Source organism: Ranitomeya variabilis, chromosome 4 (assembly GCF_051348905.1).
Source record: "Ranitomeya variabilis isolate aRanVar5 chromosome 4, aRanVar5.hap1, whole genome shotgun sequence".
NCBI classification, from domain to species: domain Eukaryota; kingdom Metazoa; phylum Chordata; class Amphibia; order Anura; family Dendrobatidae; genus Ranitomeya; species Ranitomeya variabilis.
Genome location: NC_135235.1, coordinates 507507641 through 507526395, shown reverse-complemented (window position 1 = coordinate 507526395; position 18755 = coordinate 507507641).

Sequence of the window (18755 nt, the reverse complement as noted above, 5' to 3'; positions counted from 1 at the left end):
GAAAACTTTTTCTCATTATTCCATAAATAGGCGCTAATAAGGGATGTTTTTGTAAAATATTCTTTCTATGCATTTTAAATTGATAGTCTAACATGCCATTTAAATAGATTGAACTTTACATCTATAAAAGGTCCTTTACATGACTACAGGAACAGACAGTGAATCTAGATGTCTCGACAAGAGAACCTGTGTCTAACTTCAAACCCTTGTTGTACCTGACATGTGTTGGCTGTGAGGCAAAACCTCTGCCAGGCTATCATTTTCATGGCTATATTTTTCAGTTATAACTGAGCGATGGTTCAGATAACTGTATCCACAGCCTTGGAAGGTGCAGGTGCTTACTTCTGAAAGTCTCTCTAATTCCTGGTTTCCTTTCAGCACATGTCTGTCTCACACATTGCCACGTTGTTTTCATTTAGCCGGAAAAGGCCTCTCTTCAAGCCCAGACCCCTTCGTTCTGTATGGAGGGGCATATGTTTTTTTACAAGCTCAAACAGCTGGTGTGTCTAGCAGAACCTCATGGGAAAGGATTGTAAAAGAGATAATGGTGGTTGAGTTATTGGGAGGAGAGCTGACATTGTATCATACTGAGTTGAACTGAGGTCTATGACTCATTTGTTAACCCTCTCATTACTAAAGCAAACTTATGAATATATATTTAATACTCTTTTAACTGGATTAATTTTATCACTAAAGTTCTTTTAATATGCAAGTTGTTAAATATTAAAAATATCATTGAATATATTTTTGAGTTGAGCAAAAAGATTTTTGCTGCCCTCATATGGCATCCTCTGTTTCTCCACTAGTACGCTTGCCAAAGACAAAGAAGACCAATTGTGACCTGCATTTAATGGTACTACTGACAGCTGATGGCAGTGAAAATGGTGATATTTCTGCTGCTGCTGACTCAAATATTCTCACCCATGGTATGATATTTTGCTTTTACACTACTCCATCCATTGCAATTGCAACTTTTTAATTTATTACACATATTGCCAGACCAAATTTGCCACTAGACACCCGAGGGCAGGTTCCTGCGGCGGCACCACCATGACGGAGGAAAATAAATTATATAGGTGAGGAACCTCTGATCACATAATGCCCATGTGACTTATGAGCATAGCCATGCTTCAAATTACAAGTGAAGTGTTTTCTCAGGCAGGAAACAGCAGAAGAGGCGCTATAGACAGTTAATTAGGGAACAGAGGAACATTGAATGGTAGACTATGTGTGGGTGGTATTTATGGGGATGCAGGCTTCATGTGGGGGTGCAAGCTACAGGTGCTTCTCACAAAATTAGAATATCATCAAAAAGTTACGGTAATTTATTTCAGTTCTTCAATACAAAAAGTGAAACTCATATTATATAGAGTCATTACAAACAAGTGATCTATTTCAAGTGTTTATTTCTGTTAATGTTGATGATTATGGCTTACAGCCAACGAAAACCCAAAAGTAATTATCTCAGTAAATTAGAATACTTTATAACACCAGCTTGAAAACTGATTTTAAAATCCAAAATGTTTGCCTACTGAACTGTATGTTCAGTAAATGCAATCAATGCTCCTTTTGCATCAATTACTGCATCAATGCGGCGTGGCAGTGAGGTGATCACTCTGTGGCACTGCTGAGGTGTTATGGAAGCCTAGGTTGCTTTAATAGCAGCCTTCAGCTTGTCTGCATTGTTGGGTCTGGTGTCTCTCATCTTCCTCTTGACAATAACCCATAGATTCCCTAAGGGGTTAAGGTCAGGCGAATTTGCTGGCCAATCAAGCACAGTGATACTGCTGTTTTATACCAGGTATTGGTACTTTTGCCAGTGAGGAAAGGTGCCAAGTCCTGCTGGAGAATGAAATTTTCATCTCCTAAAAGCTTGTCTGCAGAGGGAAGCATGATGTGCTCTAAAATTTCCTGGTAGATGGCTGCGCTGACTTTGGTCTTGATAAAACACAGTGGACCTACACCAGCAGATAACGAAAAAAAACCTAGCACTCAACTTGATGCTTATGTGAAAATTTATTGTAGTACCCAACAAACGTTTCGGTCCGTCATACGGACCTTCATCAGTAACGTACTATACTGAAGCTTGGAAAAAGAGACCGTAGTGTCTCAGGGCACTTATAACTGTGACGCCTTACTAGAGCGCTGTGCCGGTTAAGAGACTGTGGAGGATGTGTCTTGAAGCGCCACTGACAGACGCGGAATCCACCGCTAGTGGCGCTGTCAGTGGCGCTTCAAGACACATCCTCCACAGTCTCTTAACCGGCACAGCGCTCTAGTAAGGCGTCACAGTTATAAGTGCCCTGAGACACTACGGTCTCTTTTTCCAAGCTTCAGTATAGTACGTTACTGATGAAGGTCCGTATGACGAACCGAAACGTTTGTTGGGTACTACAATAAATTTTCACATAAGCATCAAGTTGAGTGCTAGGTTTTTTTTCGTTATTGTATCAAGGTGTGGGAGCCTACCTAAGCACCTTCCTACCAGTAGTGCACACGCTTCTTTTTCCTCTACACCAGCAGATGACATGGCTCCTCAAACCATCACTGATTGTGGACACTTCACACTAGATCTCAAGCAGCTTGGATTGGGTGCCTCTCTTCTCTTCCTCCAGACTCTGGGACCTTGATATTCCAAATTAAATGCAAAATTTACTTTCATCTAAAAACAACACCTTGGACAACTGAGCAACAGTCCAATTCTTTTTCTCCTTGGCCCAGATAAGGCTGGGTTCACATTGCGTTCAGTGACTCCATTAAACGGACTATGTTACACCGCGGCATAACGCGGTGTAATGTAGTCCGTTAACGCCGCCATTGAATGCAATGTCGGATGCATCACTAGCGCACGCCCACAATGGGCGTGCGCTAGCGATGTGCCGTCATTGAGTGACGGACCCGAGACGCGGGCTGCAGCGTTTCCGGGTCCGTCACTGCTAGCGCAGATGGAGCTAGCAGATGTTCCATCTGCGCTAGCGCGATGGAACGTCGGCAATTGCGTTAACAGCAGCCCATTAGCATTTGTGCTGAACGGGCTGCTATTAACGCAATGTGAACCCAGCCTAAGACACTTCTGGCATTGTCTATTGGTCATGAGTGGCTTGACACAAGGAATGCGACACTTGTAGCCCTTGTCCTGGATACGGCTGTGTGTGGTGGACCTTGAAGCAATGACTCTAGCAGCATTCTACTCCTTGTGAATATCTCCCAAATTTTTGAATGGCCTTTTCTTAACAACCCTTTCAAGGCTGCGGTTATCCCAGTTGCCTGTGCACCTTTTTCTACCACACGTTTTCCTTCCACTCAACTTTCCATTAATGTGCTTGGATACAGCACTCTGTGATCAGCCAGCTTCTTTAGCAATTACCTTTTGTGGCTTACCCTCCTTGTGGAGTGTGTCAATGACTGCCTTCTGGACATCTGTCAAGTCAGCAGACTTCCCTGATTGTGTAGCCTACTGAAACAGACTAAAGGGCCTTTTTAAACACTTATGAAGCCTTTGCAGGTGTTTTTTGTTAATTATTCTAATTTACAGAAATAATGACTTTTGGGCTTTCACTGGCTGTAAGCCATAATCATCAACATTAACACAAATAAACACTTGAAATAGATCACTTGTTTGTAATGACTCTATATATGAGTTTCACTTTTTATATTGAAGATCTGAAATAAATTAACTTTTTTATATTTTAATTTTGTGAGAAGCACCTGTTAATGTGGGGGGTGCTAGTTATGCGTTGGCTACAAGTAGAAGTACATATCAGTGGTACAGGTAATATGTGAGGGTACATACAAGGGTGCAGGCTGTATGTGGGGGTATATGTGAGGGTGAAGTCTATATGAGCAGTACTGTGGCTCAGTGGTTAGCACTGTTGCTTTACAGCGCTGGGTCTTGCGTTCAAATCCCATGAAGAACATGTGAGAAGAGTTTGTTTGTTCGTCCTGTCTTTGTGTGGGTTTCCTCCAGATTCTCTGGTTTCTTCCCACACTCCAAAAAAATAATAATAGGGAATTTAGATTGTGAGCCCCAACAGGGACAGCGATAATGAAGTCTGTAAGGCGCTACTTAATATAATGTTGCTATATAAGCAGTGCATAAAAATAAATAAAATAAATGTGTGGGTGCAGACTGTATGTGGGGGCGTAGATATGGAAGTGCATACTATATATGTGGGGGACATGCGAGTACAGACTGTATGTGTGGGGCGCATGGGGTGTGGACTGTATGTGATAGAGTGCCACAAAGAAGGGGAAGATAAGCAATCCTTAGTGAAGCTGAAGATGCAAGGCATTTTTACTGTAGACAATGAGGGTTAGTGGTATTTATTAAGGGCACAGTATGGAGGGAGTACAATGTGTGGAGAGGGGTCATAGAGGGGAGTGGCATTGAAGATAGGGACAGTTTGAAGGATATATTTTATAACGTAAATACAGTGTGTTGGGCAGACAGTGTATAGGCCATAGTTGTTAGGGGAGGTTGGTTTGATAGCTATTGTCTTTAGGAAGGACAGTGTGGTGGCCATAGTTCATAGGGGAGGGATAAGATGGCATTATAAGTTATAAGGGGGGACGATTTGGAGGCAGTATTTTATAGGAGAGGAGGGTATGTATCATAAAATGGACAGTGTGGGTGTCACTCTTTTGGGCAGAGAGCACAGTGAAGAGTAACTATTTAGTTATGGCACAGAGAATGACCAGCTATTTTTATTCAGGTTGCATTATTTATGACACTTTATTTTTAAGGGAACTGTGCCAAGATGTGCTGTAGAAGACTGCAGAAAAGGGACATCTGTGGAGACAAGATATAGCATTGGGATCAAATGAAGAAGAAAAGAATGAGAAGAACTTCAGTCAGAGATGTCACGTATAAGGTGCCTGGATCCAAGGGTGCATTTACGCTGGAGAAGAGGTCATGTATCATAAGAGGGACAGCGTGGATGTCACTTTTTTGGACAGAGAGTACAGCGAGGAGCAATTATTTAGTTAGTGCACAAGCATGGGCAGCTATTTTTAATCAGGTGACATTATAATGACACTTTATTTTTAAGGGCACTGCATAAGGATGTGCTGCAGAAGACTGTCGAAAAGGGACATCTGCGGAGACAAGCTATAGTGTCTGGACCAGATGAAAAAGAAAATGAAGTCACCTTTAAAAGGTACCTGGGTCTAAGGGTGCATTTACACTGGATAATTGCAGTGCTTAAATGAACACTGACCGGTTTTGTACAGTCAATCAGAAGTCTTTTATTAGCCTGCTTAGACAAGCCGACCGCACTTTCAACTGCACAAACGCTCCTTAATACGATCGCTCTGTGCAAATAGAATAAAAATGCTCTTGATGTTCAAGTTGATGGTCTCCATATACAGTGGGTACGGAAATTATTTAGACTCCTTTAAATTTCTCACTCTGTTTCATTGCAGCCATTTGGTAAATTCAAAAAAGTTCATTTTTTTTCTCATTAATGTACACTCTGCACCCCATCTTGACTGAAAAAAAACAGAAATATAGAAATTTTTGCAAATGTAATAAAAAAGAAAAACTGAAATCTCACATGGTCATAAGTATTCAGACCTTTTGCTCAGTAGTGAGTAGAAGCACCCCTTTGTGGAGTGGAAATTTCACAAGGTAGCATTACTGTTCTCTTCTTTCCTCCGCAATCTTCAGCCCTTCTATGGGCAGTGAGGGGTTGACACACTTAAGGTACCTTCACACGAAACGACGCTGCAGCGATAGCGACAACGATGCCGATCGCTGCAGCGTCGCTGTTTGATCGCTGGAGAGCTGTCACACAGACCGCTCTCCAGCGACCAACGATGCCGAGGTCCCCGGGTAACCAGGGTAAACATCGGGTTACTAAGCGCAGGGCCGCGCTTAGTAACCCGATGTTTACCCTGGTTACCAGCGTAAAATGTAAAAAAACCAAACAGTACATACTTACATTCGCGTCCCCCGGCGTCCGCTTCCTGCACTGACTGACTGACTGAGCGCCGGCAGTAGCAGGGCACAGCGGTGACGTCACCGCTGTGCTGTGCTTTCACTTTCACTTTGCGGCGCTCAGTCAGTGTGGGAAGCAGACGGCGGGGGATGCGAATGTAAGTATGTACTGTTTGTTTTTTTTACATTTTACACTGGTAACCAGGGTAAACATCGGGTTACTAAGCACGGCCCTGCGCTTAGTAACCTGATGTTTACCCTGGTTACCAGTGTAAAATATCGCTGGTATCGTTGCTTTTGCTGTCAAACACAACGATACACGGCGATCGGACGACCAAATAAAGTTCTGAACTTTATTCAGCGACCAGCGACATCACAGCAGGATCCTGATCGCTGCTGCATGTCAAACTAAACGATATCGCTAGCCAGGACGCTGCAACGTCACGGATCGCTAGCGATATCGTTACAAAGTCGTTTCGTGTGAAGGTACCTTTAGCTGCTTCTTCAGGTAGACACAGGAACACTTGAATAGTGAAACACCTGCTGGTTTATAAACATTAGCATAGACCAAGGCAGGGTCCAAGAAAACAAAAGCAGAGCCTTCCTGGCTTAACAGAAAAATAAAATAAACAATGTGCAACAGAGTCCTTGCTCTGCAGGTTCCACCTGCAGACACTTAGCAATGTTCTCCACTCCTCCTGGAGCCACGTGGGAGTGTTCCCTCTCCCAACACACACACACACCCAGACTGTCTCTCATATCCAGGTATTTAACCAGGACCATGTGATGATTACATGATCGTGACATCACCGCAGTTCCTGCTAGTACAGATGCCAGTGTCGGCTCTGCTCTGTTGTCTAGCCTGAGGACAAGTTAGGCAATTTTTGAGAAAATTTCCAGCTAGACCACAGTACAGGCAGAGTCCAAGATCTTGTCTTCATCTTTTCTCCAAAACATAAAGACTTGCAACTCTAACCTCCAATGGCTCCACCTCAGGTAAATGGATCTGCTCCGGGGAAGTACAGTGTAACGGGCAGCCTGTTGTTCATCACGTCTCTCACAGATTCAGCTGTCCACTTATATGGTCTGGGTCATGGCCTTCGCCAGAGAACAAGGGGCGTCATGAAAGGTCAGAGCATCCTTAAGGGTTTCAGAAAATCCTTTGTGGAACTGACATCTGAGAGGTGCATCATTCCACAGAAATTCAGCACCAACCCAGAGGAGGAGGAGAAGCTGCAGAGATGGCAAAGAGAGTGAGAGGAAGTTGGAACAAAGCCCTGACATGCCAGACAGTCCTTCTGAATCTGGGATGGTTGGGAGCTATGGATGTTGTACCACCTGGCTGTGACCAGTTTGATCCTTAGTAAAAGGCAACCTTTTGTTTCCAAATGGTTTGAAATTACCACATAATGGTAGCCACCCCCAAAAATGAATATAGGGGGGGGTCTCATGGGAACACAGACCCTATTTAGTATGTTTGCCATGGTTTGTGTTGGTATTTTCATTTATGGATGTCATGCCAGGGTCAAAAGGTCAGTTTAGTAAGCTGTGGAAGTCACGAGCAGGTATATTCCAGTTCTGGCAAGTTGTTTTTTATGCACTTTTTATGGATTTTGATTGGCTGCTTCATAAAAAACAGGGAAGATTTTATGTATAAATGGTCTGGTTTTCAGTCAGTTAAGCCATTCACCTCATAGGAAGAAGAAAAGATCCCACCCTCCCTCACCCAATATTTATTATTCCTTATTGTCGTGATGTTTTTATTTGAGGGAAAATCACCCAGCTCTCTGGCTGGATTGGATTATTTGAGGTTTATTATATTGCTATTTTAGCTATCAATTTATTGCATTATTAAAAAAGTCTATTTGGTTATCCTAAATGAACATCACAGCCATTTTCTTCCACAATATTGTGTGTTGTGTTTTATTTAATGTATTGCATGGGTTTTGTATTACCATGCATTTTGTGCTGAAATGAACGAAGCCCTATTATCAGGCTTCGTTAAGATATATACACCTATTCCTAGCCCAAATATTATTGGCAGTTCTAAAAATTACAATAAACCTAAAAAGAGAAGGAAGCTGAAGTCAATTCAAATCAAACACATCTTTATTAATATACAAAAACAATAAATCAAAAACTATTAAAAGAAAAAGGGAAACAAATGCAGAGACAACTACCCTAAAGGCCCCGTCTCACTAAGCGATTTACCAACGATCACGACCAGCGATACGACCTGGCCGTGATCGTTGGTAAGTCGCTGTGTGGTTGCTGGGGAGCTGTCACACAGACAGCTCTCTCCAGCGACCAACGATCAGGGGAACGACTTCGGCATCGTTGAAACTGTCTTCAACGATGCCGAAGTCCCCCTGCAGCACCCGGGTAACCAGGGTAAACATCGGGTTACTAAGCGCAGGGCCGCGCTTAGTAACCCGATGTTTACCCTGGTTACCAAAAAAAACAAACAGTACATACTCGCCTTTCGGTGTCCAGGTCCCTTGCCGTCTGCTTCCTGCTCTGACTGAGATCCGGCCGTACAGTGAGAGCAGAGCGCAGCAGTGACGTCACTGCTGTGCTCTCACTTCTCACTGTACGGCCGGCAGTCAGTGAGAGCAGGAAGCAGACGGCAAGGGACCTGGACACCGGAATCTGAGTATGTACTGTTTGTTTTTTTTTACATTTACTCTGGTAACCAGGGTAAACATCGGGTTACTAAGCGCGGCCCTGCGCTTAGTAACCCGATGTTTACCCTGGTTACCAGTGAAGACATCGCTGGATCGGTGTCACACACACCGATTCAGCGATGTCAGCGGGGCCTCAACGACCAAAAAAAGGTCCAGGCCATTCCGACACGACCAGCGATCTCGCAGCAGGGGCCTGATCGCTGGTACGTGTCACACATAGCGAGATCGCTATGGAGGTCGCTGTTGCGTCACAAAACTTGTGACTCAGCAGCGATCTCGCTAGCGATCTCGCTATGTGAGACGGGGCCTTAACTTCTAATGCCACAACCTTTCCCAAGACATAGTGAGCTAATACAAAAGATATAGATGTTTACTGATCACAAGTAAGGAAAGGCCAAATATATAATTAGTAACTGATCATGATAACTCAGATCCAAGAGCAAAAGTGCTGTGCAAGAAAAAGCTTGCTTAGCATAGTACAATAGAGATACACGATATAGTACTAACACAATGTTCAGATATACACATACAATAATAAATAAGTGAAGGGAAGGACTAAAAGGTACTTCCTATTTTTAGGTTTATTCCAGGACATATAGCATATATAGAAATGTTTGCAGATAGTAAGCACAAACCTCCTTTGCTACTGTCATACTTTAATACTTTCATCCGCTTTTAAACATTTTAATAGTTTTGGAGATTTGTCAGGTTTAATTAATCATTAACTTTGCTCTGCTGGAGGTATTCTTTCAGGCTTCCTTACACATGCGTTTTCTATTTTAATGTCACAAAATTCTCTACAAAAGTATGTCTACTGACAGTGTTAGATGACCCTAGACAGCATTTAGCACATTTACACCAGGAAGCCTGACCACCTGTCATTCCTACATACAAATTGAGGAAGAATGAGTAATCTCAATGATATTCTCTGTACATAAGGACCAGTCCTTTGATACTGCCAGCATTGTCCTTACTGAAAGAATGGCATGTATGTATTTGTACAGTAGGTAATATAATGAGGGATTGCTATCAAAATCCAGAATGAATGGTTTTGTGGAACATTCTTTTTGATATAACTTGATACTAGTGATGAGCGAATACATTCGGCACTATTCGTTATTCGCACGAATAGTACGGTATTCGTGCTATTCGTTACTCGGCGAGTAATTAGGTGTTTGCCTCGGTATATACGAGTGATCCGCCTAGCATGTTTGGCACTTTATTTGCAGCCAATGAACATGCTGGGCTGGCTTGGCATGTCACAGTAATGCCAGTGCCATCTTTAGTGTGGCATTACTGTCATAGGGACTATTTAAAGGCTGCCAGAGCCATCTCGCACACATTGCAGCCGGAAACAATGTAGCGAGAGCGTAGTTTCAGCATAGGGACAGTGAAAGGAGCATACAGAGAGTGATAGAAAGTTATGGTGAGCATTATTTATTGCAAAAAGCTCTTTTAAGAGCTGAAGATTGTCAAGATTAGTTGAAAGGCAGGCACCTGGGTGTTCTCAACAATGGAAGTACATGTTGCAGCTCTCTGCTATTTTCCACTTAAAATAACTAATATTTGTCTAGCAGTTGTGTGACTAGCGCAATCTGGGTATAGATAATTGTATATGACAATTTAGGATATGCAATAATCTTCATTACTTCACATTTGGAGTGCGTCAGCAAGGCGATTGTAAGAAAAAAAATCATAATTTCCTATTGGTTTAAAAGATAGCATATCTTTATCTAGCAGTTGTGCGACTGGCGCAATCTGGGTACAGATAATCTTAAGTGACAATTTAGCAGGGGCAAAATCTCTTTATCTAGCAGTTGTGCGACTGGCGCAATCCGGGTACAGATAATCTTAAGTGACAATTTAGCAGGGGCAATAATCTCCATTACTCCACATTTGGAGTGTGTCAGCAAGATGATCTCCAAAAAATAGCCACCCATTGCTAGATATAGTGAATTTGTACATAAGACCTTTGTAAGGGTACTTGTGAAAAATAAAGCCAGTATTCTTTGGTTTCATAAGCATAACTCATTCAAGATTAGAAAGGGTGACGTTAAGGGACGTGGATGTGGTGGTGTCTGCCAAGGTCGAGTGACAGATCTTAAGGTGATTGTATCTCGTTCTAGGTTCCTTTCAAAATTTGGTCAGCGCGCGGATGGCAGACAAAGGCACCATTGTATTGACAAGCAGCACAATTAAATTCATTATGAGGGGGTTTCCGAAAAGAGAGGTTGTTAGATATAAGGAAAAGGCAAAAAAATTTGACGAGAGATGAAATGCATAATAAATATGTTGGACCTGTTTCTAAACATGTACCATTTGTTTCCACTTATGGTCCAGCTAGTAGACAGATTGGTAATATCCTGAGGAAACACTGGAGTTTACTCCAGAGGGGTTTACCGTCAATACCTGATTTTGCTTCTTTTCCTATTCTTTCTTACAGAAGGGGACGGAATTTGAAAGATAGTCTCATGAAATCGGACGTGGGGTCCTTTAAAAATTCTATACAGACCACTTTATGTCCTCTCAGGCAGGGTAATTTTCCCTGCCTTAATTGTGCATGCTGTAGTAATATGCTTAAAGGTGACTGTTTCTATCACCCCCCATACTAGGAAAAAAATTCTTTATTAAGAATAGATATACCTGTACTTCTAGTTTTGTGATATATCTACTGGTGTGCCCATGTGGGTTGATGTATGTGGGGAAGACGACGATGGAAATTAAATCACAAAAAAGTAAACACAAGAGCACAATTAGGACTTAGTTGATAGATCTACCTGTACCAAAGCACTTTTGTGAGTTTAGGCACTATGTCAATCAGCTTAGATTTAGGGTGATAGTGTCCCAATACAGTGGAGGGGAGGGGATAGATTGTGGGTCTTAAAGAAAAAAGAAATGAAATGGATTTCTACCCTTGGTATGCTATATCCAAGGGGGCTCAATCTTGATTACAATCTACAGATTTGTGTATCTTGAATCCTTTGTAGAGGGGACATTTTCTGGGGTATATTTGTTGATTTTTCTATGTTTTTCTTTTTTTTCTTTTTTTCATTTTTTATTTTAGTTTGCGGTTTTTAGTAATTTTTTTGCATATTTTTTTCAGATATTGTCACTGATGGCAGGGAGTGAGAAGCTGACATGGGGAATTGGAGCCTAGAAATTGGACCCTAATGTTATTTTAATTATGTCTGTGTATTTCCCCATGCCTCTCTTTTTCTCTCCTGACAGTCATGTGACAATAAAGATGAAACATTTTTTGCAGGACTTACCGTGCATATTATAGGGCTATATACGCTGTATAAATCATCTTTTTATGTTGGGGTCTGAGCTACAGATGTGTACTTCCGCTGTCATGGATATGTCCGGGGTGATTGTTTATTGTGAAAATATACTATTATATGTAGTATATACTACTATATATATATATATATATACTATTATGTATAATGTGGCTCTTTAAATGGGTGGCTTAATATAGATGTTGGCCGCACACATCTGTGCTAAAATAAGGAAGTTTGAAATATATGGAATAGGAATAGCATAACGGCTTATGAACTTTATGAACAAACATGAGATTTTAGCACAAGATTTGGCCAAACTTTGTGAGCCCATTCACCAACGACAAGGTAATCTCAGATTGAATGGGTAACTACACTGACTGCCTGGTGTGAACACTTACCTATGGTCTCTGAGCTACTGCCCAATGTGAACACTATATATATTGTTCAGTCAGTTTACTTATTTTTACTATATACTATTTTCTGACTTGAACGTCCCGCCCTTCACCATACCTGTGATTTTAATTACATCTTAACACTATTGGCTCTGAGCCTCCCTATATAAGTAGGCTTTACCATGTTATTAGCCATAAGCAAGTGTTCACATTGGGCAGTAGCTCAGAGACCATAGGTAAGTGTTCACACCAGACAGTCAGTGTAGTTACCCATTCAATCTGAGATTACCTTGTCGTTGGTGAATGGGCTCACAAAGTTTGGCCAAATCTTGTGCTAAAATCTCATGTTTGTTCATAAAGTTCATAAGCCGTTATGCTATTCCTATTCCATATATTTCAAACTTCCTTATTTTAGCACAGATGTGTGCGGCCATAATCTATTATGTATGTATCTTTTTTGGCTGTGCACCAGCATTTATAATTATTATATATATTGTTCAGTCAGTTTACTTATTTTTTCATATAGATGTTGCTAGGTGATTATATCACCATGGGGATGGCAGGACGCTTGTTCCCTGGAGTGTGCTGGCGCGTGGACCGCTATGCCGGGGAGTGGTCATGTGACTTGATCATGTGGGGGCCTCCTGATGTCAGCGCTCCATTGCACATGCGCGAGTAGCGTGAGTACACAGACAGGGTGACGCGAATAGAGTCCCATGTTAGAAACAGCATAACAGTGTAAGTAGCGCTGATTAGCCAGTTTGAGTGCCAAGGATTATGTGGGCAATGATTGGTTAGATACAGTACATAAGCAATCGGTGGGATGAGTCCTGATTGGGGTTTGGTTTCTATACCAACATTCCTTGATCTATATGTGATTGGTTGTCTTTCTGACATTGATGTTTTTTTGTAAAATTCTCTGCTGTGTTTTTTTTCTTTTTATTTGCTCTGTGTTAAGATTGGATTTGATTATATACTGGAAATATGGAGTTTAGAAATTTAATTATATATTATTTATATATTTTGTATTTAAGCAAAGTGGGCAGTACCTTGTGAGTGATTGGTGTGCATGTGCCACCACACTATATAAGTCTGCCATTTTATGTTTTGCTCATGCTTGATAAAGACCTATAATGGTCGAAAAGTTGCATCATGACAGAATAAAGCTCTTTTAATCTTTCATCTCCTGGATTGGATGCTGTTCCTTTTTTGTACTGGACTGTGTTTTCTTTCCAATTGGGCCATTGGGCTGGAACGTGCACCTCTGCATTGAAGTGCTGTCAGCTGCTACCTATTTCTACTTAAGCCGCAGTCTTCCATACGGTCCAGTCTCAGTAGCCAAGAGGCTGGGCCTCTGAATCCTCAACCTGGTCATTCTTCCTCCCACCATCAAGAGTCCCATGAGACATATGACCCCAATGCTGCTCACTCTGAGGAACTGTTTACGTTCCCTTGTAATTTGTCAGGCCTCTCAACGTGCACCATTTAAGAGGGTCATGAGGAGGTAACATATTAACATAGTTAGCAAGATTGAAAAAAGACATTTGTCAGAATAAATCCCCAGGTCTACATGCTTCTAAAAACCTAATAACTGTAAGATACAATACTGTTATGCTCCAGGAAGACATCCAGGCCTCTCTTGAACCCCTCGACTGAGATTGCCATCACCACCTCCTCAGGCAAGGAATTCCAGTTTCTCACTGACCTAATAGTAAATAATCCTGTTCTATTTTGGTGGAAAAACCTTCTCTCATCCAGACACAGAGAATGCCCCTTGAGACCGTCACCTTCCTTGGTATAAACAGATACTCGGAGAGATATTTGTATTATCCCCTTATATACATAGTTATCAGATCACCGCTCAGACATCTTTTTTCTAGACTAAATAATCCTAATTTTGCTAATCTCTCTGGGTATTGTAGTTCCCCCAACCCCTTTATTAATTTTGTTGCCCTCCTTTGTACTCGCTCTAGTTCCACTATATCCTACCTGAGCACCGGTGGCCAAAACTGTACACAGTAGTCCAAGTGCGGTCTAACCAGAGATTTGTACAGAGGTAGTATAATGCTCTCATCATGTGTATTCAGACCTCTTTTAATGCACCTCATGATCTTGTTTGCCTTGGCAGCCGCTGCCTGGCACTGGCTGCTCCAGGTAAGTTTATCATTAACTAGGATCCCCAAGTCAATCTCCATGTCAGATTTGCCCAGTGGTTTCCCGTTCAGTGTGTAATGGTGATATTGATTCCTTCTTCCCATGTGTATAACCTCACATTTATCATTGTTAAACCGTATCTGCCACCTTTCGGCCCAAGTTTCCAACTTATCCAGATCCATCTGTAGCACAATACTATCTTCTCTTGTTTTGACTGCTTTACACAGTTTTGTATCATCTGCAACTATCGATATTTTACTGTGTAAACCTTCTAGCCGATCGTTAATAAATATATTGAAGAGAATAGGTCCCAACACCGACCCCTGCGGAACACCACTGGTCACAGCAACCCAGTTAGAGAATATACCATTTATAACCACCCTCTGCTTTCTATCACTAAGCCAGTTACTTACCCATTTACATGCATTTTCCCCCAGACCCAGCATTTTCATTTTGTGTACCAACCTCTTGTGTGGCACGATATCAAACGCTTTGGAAAAATCAAGATATACCACGTCCAATGACCCACCTTGGTCCAGTCTATAGCTTACATCTTCATAAAAACTGATTAGATTGGTTTGACAGGAGCGATTCCTCATAAACCCATGCTGATATGGAGTTAAACAGTTATTCTCATTGAGATAATCCAGAATAATATCCCTCAGAAGCCCTTCAAATATTTTACCAACAATAGAGGTTAGACTTACTGGCCTATAATTTCCAGGTCCACTTTTAGAGCCCTTTTTGAATATTGGTACCACATTTGCTATGCGCCAGTCCTGTGGAAAAGATCCTGTTGCTACAGAATCCCTAAATATAAGAAATAATGGTTTGTCTATTACATTACTTAGTTCTCTTAGTACTAATGGGTGTATGCCATCTGGACCCGGAGATTTATCTATTGCAATTTTATTTAGCCAGTGTCTCACCTCTTCTTGGGTTAGATTGGTTACCCTTAATATAGGGTTTTCTTTGTCTCTCTGCATTTCACCTAGCATTTTATTTTCCACCGTGAATACCGTGGAGAAGAAGGTGTTTAATATATTAGCTTTTTCCTTGTCATCTACAACCATTCTTTCCTCACAATTTTTTAAGGGGCCTACACTTTTACTTTTGATTCTTTTACTATTAATATAGTTGAAAAAAAGTTTAGGATTAGTTTTACTCTCCTTAGCAATGTGCTTCTCTGTTTCCTTTTTGGCAGCTTTAATTAGTTTTTTAGATAAGGTATTTTTCTCCCTATAGTTTTTAAGAGCTTCAGAAGGTGCCATCCTGCTTTAGTAGCTTAAATGCTTTCTTTTTACTGTTAATTGCCCCTCTTACTTCTTTGTTTACATAGTTACATAGTTATTAAGGTTGAAGGAAGACTGTAAGTCCATCTAGTTCAACCCATAGCCTAACCTAACATGCCCTAACATGTTGATCCAGAGGAAGGCAAAAAAAACCCATGTGGCAAAGAGTAACTCCACCATGGGGAAAAAAATTCCTTCCCGACTCCACATACGGCAATCAGACTAGTTCCCTGGATCAACGCCTTATCAAGGAATCTAGTGTATATACCCTGTAACATTATACTTTTCCAGAAAGGCATCCAGTCCCCTCTTAAATTTAATTAATGAATCACTCATTACAACATCATACGGCAGAGAGTTCCATAGTCTCACTGCTCTTACAGTAAAGAATCCGCGTCTGTTATTATGCTTAAACCTTCTTTCCTCCAGACGTAGAGGATGCCCCCTTGTCCCTGTCTCAGGTCTATGATTAAGCCACATTAGTTTTTCCTATTTCTTGTCCTTTTATTCCTACAAGGTATAAACGGCTTACAGTGCCTATTTAGGATGTTCTTAAACAATTCCCATTTATTATCTGTATTCTTATTCCTGAGGACATTGTCCCAGTCAACCAGATTAAGGGCATCTCTAAGCTGGTCAAACTTTGCTTTCCTAAAGCTCAGTGTTTTTGTGACTCCCTGACAAGTCCCCCTAGCGAAAGAGAAGTGAAACTGTACAATATTGTGGTCGCTATTTCCTAGGTGCCCGACGACCTGCAGATTTGTTATTCTGTCTGGTCTATTAGATAGTATTAAGTCTAAAAGTGCTGCTCCTCTGGTTGGATTCTGCACCAATTGTGAAAGATAATTTTTCTTGGTTATTAGTAGAGTTGAGCGACTTTTACTTTTTTAGGATAGAGTCGGGTTTCGCGAAACCCGACTTTCTCAAAAGTCGGGTCGGGTGAAATCGGCCGATTATTCCGAAAAGTCGGGGGCTGACTGAAACACGAAACCCAATGCAAGTCAATGGGGAATCAAAGTCAGCAGAGAGTGGAGGACAGGAAAACACCTACAGTGCCCATTTTAATGCCAAAAACATCAATTCTTATTACTGAAGCTTGTCAATCTTAATTTACTTTATAATAATAGTTAGGCATTGAAAACTGGGGGTCATTTGGCTAAATTTGTGGGGGGTAGGGCTGGCTCAAGTTTTTCGTTGGCCCAGGAAACGCGGAATACGTCACGGCGGTGGAGCAGGGAGAGGTAATATATACATATATATGCCCAAATAATAAAGTAGGCTAAATGCAGTTCAAAACTGGTAACAGGACTAAACAAGCGGCATAGCTTTGTTCAGCGGAGGACAACTGTAATGAGAGGCTGGCAGTTAGTAGGCCCAATAAAGTAAGTAGGCTAAATGCAGTTCAAAATAGGTAACAGGAGTAAACTGGAGGCATAGCTTTGTTCAGAGGAAGACAACTGTAAGGAGTGGCGCAGACAGACTTAGTAGGCCTAAAATAAAAAAGTAGGCTAAATGCAGTTCAAAATTGGTAACAGGAGTACACAGGCGGCATAGCTTTGTTCAGCGGAGGACAACTGTAATGAGAGGCTGACAATTAGTAGGCCCCAAAAAGTAAGGAGGCTAAATGCAGTTCAAAACTGGTAACAGAAGTGAACTGGCAGCATAGCTTTGTTCAGCGGAGGAAAATTGTAAGGAGTGGTGCAGACAGACTTAGTAGGCCTAAAATAAAAAAGTAGGCTCAATGCAGTTCAAAATTGGTTACAGGAGTACACAGGCGGCATAGCTTTGTTCAGCGGAGGACAATTGTAAGGAGTGGCAGACATAGTTAGTAGACCCAAAAAAGTAAGTAGGCTAAATGCAGTTCAAAACTGGTAACAAGAGAAAACAGGCAGCATAGCTTTGTTCAATGGAGGACAGCTGTAATGAGTGGCGCAGACACAGTTTGTAGGCCCACATTAAAAAGTAGGCTCCAAGCAGTTCAAAAATGGTAACAGGAGTAAACAGGCGGCATAGCTTTGTTCAATGGAGGACAGCAGTAATGAGTGGCGCAGACAGAATTAGTAGGCCTAAAATAATAAAGTAGGCTAAATGCAGTTCAAAATTGGTAACTGGAGTACACAGGCGGCATAGCTTTGTGCAGTGGAAGACAGCTGTAATGAGGGGCAGACACAGTTAGTAGGCCCAACCAAACAAGTAGGCCAAATGCAGTTTAATATTTGAAACAGGAGTAAACTGGTGGCTCAGCTTTGTTCAGTGGAGGAGAAAAGCAAGGAGCGGCAGACACAGTTAGTTTAGTATTCGAAACAGGAGTAAACTGGCGGCTCAGCTTTGTTCAGTGGAGGACAGCAGTAATGAGTGGCGCAGACAGAATTAGTAGGCCTAAAATAATAAAGTAGGCTAAATGCAGTTCAAAATTGGTAACTGGAGTACACAGGCGGCATTGCTTTGTGCAGTGGAAGACAGCTGTAATGAGTGGCAGACACAGTTAGTAGGCACAACCAAACAAGTAGGCCAAATGAAGTTTAATATTTGAAACAGGAGTAAAGTGGCAGCTCAGCTTTGTTCAGTGGAGGAGAAAAGCAAGGAGCGGCAGACACAGTTAGTAGGCACAACCAAACAAGTAGGCCAAATGCAGTTTAATATTCGAAACAGGAGTAAAGTGGCGGCTCAGCTTTGTTCAGTAGAGGAGAACAACAAACAGCGGCAGACACAGTTAGTAGGCCCAGCCAAACAAGTAGGCCAAATGCAGTTTAATATTCGAAACAGGAATAAAGTGGTGGCTCAGCTTTGTTCAGTGGAGGAGAAAAGCAAGGAGCGGCAGACACAGTTAGTAGGCCCAACCAAACAAGTAGGCCAAATGCAGTTTAGTATTCGAAACAGGAGTAAAGTGGTGGCTCAGCTTTGTTCAGTGGAGGACAACTGTAAGCAGTGGCTGACACAGTTAGTAGGCCAAAATAATAAAGTGAGGTAAATGTCTGCCCAAAAAATGTTCATAAATAAACAGGTGGCATAGCTAG